This window comes from Cryptotermes secundus, unplaced genomic scaffold (assembly GCF_002891405.2).
Source record: "Cryptotermes secundus unplaced genomic scaffold, Csec_1.0 scaffold682, whole genome shotgun sequence".
In the NCBI taxonomy this organism is placed as follows: domain Eukaryota; kingdom Metazoa; phylum Arthropoda; class Insecta; order Blattodea; family Kalotermitidae; genus Cryptotermes; species Cryptotermes secundus.
In genome coordinates, this window is record NW_019730110.1 from 1,292,324 (window position 1) to 1,297,471 (window position 5,148).

The following is a 5,148-nucleotide window of genomic DNA, read 5'->3' on the forward strand; positions in this document are numbered from 1 at the left end:
AATCACCCTCACCTATCATCTGGGGCTGGTACAATAGGCCAGAAGTGGCCGCAGTACAGGGACTTAGTCCCACCCCACTAGCAATAAAAAAAACTGTCTAAAAACTTTAAAATAAACGACTTTCCAAAATCTTGCTTGTTGGAGAGTAAGTCTTGGTACGTGGACTTACACTGTGCAGTGTTAATGAAGTGCTGTTCGACGCAACTTTTATAGTGATCACTTTAATAATAACTATATTTTTGGCAAAAAGTACAACTTTTTGGAATATGTTAGTGACCACGAAGTGTATAATTTTATAATTACAAGCTGTATAAATTGGTATGAATTATTCGTCGAAAGAGAACGTAGATATTTTGGATTTTTCTTTTGTCGCAAATATCAATATTCGAAGTAATAAAAATTATAATATTATAATTAATAATTACGATGTTATGTAAAGTGCATAATTATTTATTTAATCAGATTTTATTATCAGATGTTTAGATGTATGTTGCTGACCAGAAATTCTATAATCGGCATTCATGACGTAATTAATTAAATAAATAACTTAGTTGTAATGTAGCCATTTTCGTTTTACATATCACCGACAGTCATGTATTTCAGCCATCTTGTATCAAGAGTGACTTAAGGTTCCATGACTACACAGCGCAATTTAGACCGGTTTCGAGCAATATAATTTCAAACAAATCGTTGTGAAGATGTTTCGATAATTATTATGAAAATTGAGAAGAGAATTTCGTGTTCTAAAGCAACAATTAATTTAATAGCTAATGCTAAGCAGATATCAAACCGATCTTTACATCCTACAAGCAGACAGTTCACATTTTCCCCTCACGCTGCTACCACGCGCTCGGAAGTTACACCTCCCATGCCAAGCCGACCTAGTACCATCCGTCTTTACCGACACCTCCGTGACCTCACACTGTCTCTCTTGATGTGGCTAGTAGAGGCCGCTTTCCTCCACATTCTGCTTGCCCGTCCGTATCTCATTTCCCTTAAATACACGAAGTTTGTTATACAATTGGCAGGTGAACAGATAGGAATAATATTCAGTATCCACTTAAAAGGATTTCTAATTATTCTATAATTATTATATATACATATTAGTGCAATAGGAAAGATCTGAAAAGCTCTTAGAAAAGTTATTTTACATTTATTATGTAGCCGATATGTGAAAGAAAGACGAGTGGTTAATAAGATCTAGCGTCCATCTTAATAAATTTATAATTATGTTATAACTATAAATATTTATAATTATTAGTAGAATATGAGACAGATGAAAAGCTTTTGGAAATTTTAATTTATTATATAGCTGATAAGTGAAGAATAAGGTAGTAAAACAGAATTCAGTATCTCTCTTAATGGATTTAAAGCTATTCTGTAACTATAATTATTGATAGAATAGTAAATACCTGAATAGCTCTTAGAAACATTAGCTTATCATATAGCTTACATGTGAAGACAGAAAGGCGATGCAAATTATTTAGTATCCACCTTTATGGATTTATAATTATTCTATAATTGTAATTGTTATCTGTAATTATTAGTAGAATAGCAAACAGATCGAAATGTATTAGAAATGTTAGTTTATTATATATCTGATGACTGAAAAGTACTTAATGTCCATATTTATGGATTTATAATTAATCTGCAATTATAATTATTATTAGACTAGTAAATAGATCGAAAGCTCTTAGAAACGATAGTTTATTACATATCTGATGACTGAAGAATATAACAGCAAAGCATACAGTTTAGTATCTGTCTTCATGGATTTCCAATTATTCTGAAACAATAACTATAGGTAGAATAATAAACACCTGAAGAGCTTCTAGAAAATTTGGTTTATTTTGTTGCTCTTATGTGGATAATGTAGCGATAAAGTATAACATTTAGTTCCCGTGTTAATGGAATTATTTGTAACTCCCTTTTCAACCGGTCAGCAAAACTGGCACAAAGCATAGCCTTTCCATTTGTCAGGGATCCAAATATTATGACAAAACTATATATATTTAATATACGCAAAACATACTCCATCTTCAGGTTTAGAACAACGGATACCATTTTCACCAATAACTGAATATAATTTGGAATATTAATTTATAGTATTGTTGTCATTTTCACCTGCTAATTACAAAATGCTAAATGGGTCTATTATTTTTAATACATTTAGATTTTCTAGCTGTTTCGACAGAAATTTTGGTGGTTTTTCTCAAACATTCTTGGAAAATGGTTTAAATTGGTCACGACAATTCCTTCTCATGTTTTCAAATCATCGTCCATGACTCCTTTCATGATAGCATCTTCTGCTCCACAATTTTGCCTGTTATTTACGTTCGAAAATAATATTTCAGTTTTATTACACCCCGAGGAATGAAAAATAGTACACAGTATCACGTTCCGGTAGATGTTAATATCAAACCTCCAATAGCAAGAGGGCTCTGGCTTTAAGCTGTTAATTTAAATATTCTGTCTTATTCAATCGCAGCTATTTACATGAGCATCATCTTCCGGTTCCTCCCTGTACCAGGCCGTGGAGGCCCATAGGCTTGTGAGACGTCGAGGCTGATACTTTTTCTAGACAATCGGCTCACAGATGGCGGTGAGTTTGTCAGCCTTACGAGACGGCCGCCCATTACCCCCAGGAAGATTCCTGGTACTCATTTCTATTAGGAGCTGAGTAGACCCCAGGGCCATAGTGCGGCTGGAAGGATTAGGAAAATTGAAAAAAAATCCAACTCATCGGGACTCGAAACCGCCTCCTTCCGGCTTGTAGCATAGTGCCTCAACCAATTACGCTACCGCGTGCCCCTCATTTCCAGCAGTAGTATTAGTTAATATTTTGCAATACAGTGACAACTATGCGCCATCCTCATTAAAACAAAAATTCGCTGCGTTTTACCCACAGAGCGTATATATATGTATTTCAGAAGCTTCTAAAAATAAATAGCAATTTTTTCCCTAATCAGCATTAACCGGTCCGTTTTTATAATATGGACACGATGTCAGTCGTTCTGGTTGAGAATTTAATTTATGCTTTATTATTTACATCGGCCTTGGGATGAGCTAATCCCCCGTCCAAGGAGTTCTACCGATTGGGTAAAAAGACCAAGAAACTGAGTAGCGGTCAAGGTCCAACGAAAAGGCTGTAGGGCAATCGATAGGTATAATTTATACGAAAATGTAACTTCAGAAATGTAATTGTGTTATTCTCAATCAGTTTAGTAATTCTGTTATAATTTCTCCAAGTAGGAAATGGCGTAACTCCGCGTCTCTCTCATTAAGCACGTCTCAGATGATATTAATTTCCTCCTGCTTGATGTCTGTGTCACTGCTGTATAAACTTGCTCATAGAAATCTGAGTCCTCCTGAACCTTGTTGTTTTCCGAAAGTTCCACTTGTCATATGCAGAACTGACGTACGTATAATTTAGCTTATTGTAGCATGTAGGCCCATTGCTAAGTAATGGCTCAGTAAACAACGCTCACTGCTAGGCAACAGTTTCTTAACAATCAAAAATTGAACTATAACAGTGAGGAGCGGTGTTTTCGACGTGATCCCTACCGAGGCGTTACAGGCACGACATATGTAGAATTTAGTCATTTGTCAGATATTGTTAGGCTATGTTACCAGGAAACGGCTAGTGAAAAAATGAGAAGACTCAGTATGTGCTGTAGTGAGAAGACGAATGGCTGAATTAGTGTTACGTTGTAATTACTTGTAGTTACAACCTGTAAGTGATCAATAAACCCATTTACGAAACTTCTTCTATAGTCACTCATAAGCGAGCAATTATAGATTTTCGTATTATCTCTTTCATAATAATATTACATCCTGAATAATTATAACCATTAAATTTTCAAAATATCTGATATAAATATTAATTTGCTTCTGATTTTATTCCGGATAAATTGTGTAGGATTAATCTCATTTCGATGTTGCTTAATTTCTTCAGTGGATACAGCGTTTCTAAGTACTTGATGTGGCAAATGTTACTTCTGATTGATCGCAGACAGGCCCACAGATGTGACAGAACATAATTAAAGAACGTCTTCATCACTTACAGAATGTTTTGAGAATAATGTTGCTTGACAACCAACAATTTACGTGTATATCTTGATGCTTCCATTCGTGCTACATTCCCGTCTATCTTTGTACCTGAAAAATACATTTCAGGATGTTAGGCTACATGACTGAAAATCGTTGTTTGAGTAGAATATTCAACTAATTACGATCCCTGTAACCTTCAATACGTTTTGACAATTAGCAGTATATAGATTACATACAATTAGCACCAAAACAACTATGTGTTGTAGATTTGAAAGCATTTATAGCTATTTAATGATGTAAGGTAACATGTTAAATATCTGATCGTGCTGTTAGGTTATATCTTTATTCTGAAAATACTAGTGACGTCACCTAAACATTAAAAATTGAAACGGCGCAGAATTTGATAGAGAAATTATTTCATAAAAATTTCAGCATATGATCGTACAAATTACCGATTTTCTGCACTACTAATGCACTAATGCACTAACTACTAACGCTTCTATCTTGCCTTTCTTTCATAATGAATAGCCGGCAAACACTAACTTGGTTTAACACGATTTGTACGTACATATGTGTCCAATGCAGTCTGCTGGTTTAGGTTTAGGGTACAAAATACATTATTTCTAGTTCTATTTCTCAATAGTGCTCAAATTCACATGATGTATTAATGCATTTGGATTTTCTGAATGGAAGCAAATTTCGTGCTCAGTTTAAAAGGAAAGAATTTGTAACGAAGAAAACCCTTATTATCTTAGCGGAAAGCACCAATGTTAGGGGTGACAGGTGGACAAGTAGACAGATGTACAGGAAAGAAACGCATCCCTCTAAGGTACTCTTTGTTATCCTGATGCATCTCTTTATCTTCAGCAAGAATCACCAATATAAAATAAAAACAAATAGAAATGTACGTAACCTCTCTTTAAGGCGTCCTCTGTTGTTGTGAGGTTTCCCATAAAGTCATAATGTTTTACTGAACGCAGACTCCCATTAGGGCTTTCGTTATCCTGAAGTTGAGCCCCGCCATACCTCAAGAGGTTAGATAGCTGGCTTCCCACCGCCGGGGGCCGGGGTCGAGCCCGGGGCCCCCCGGCGGGCGTT

General features: G+C 35.4%; 1 long non-coding RNA gene across 1 annotated transcript in view; it reads left to right on the forward strand.

Moving 5' to 3' along the window:
* Nucleotides 1–5,148, forward strand: part of LOC117282453 — a 12,195-nt gene that overhangs the window by 435 nt on the left and 6,612 nt on the right. The gene's annotated exons all lie outside the window — the stretch shown is intronic.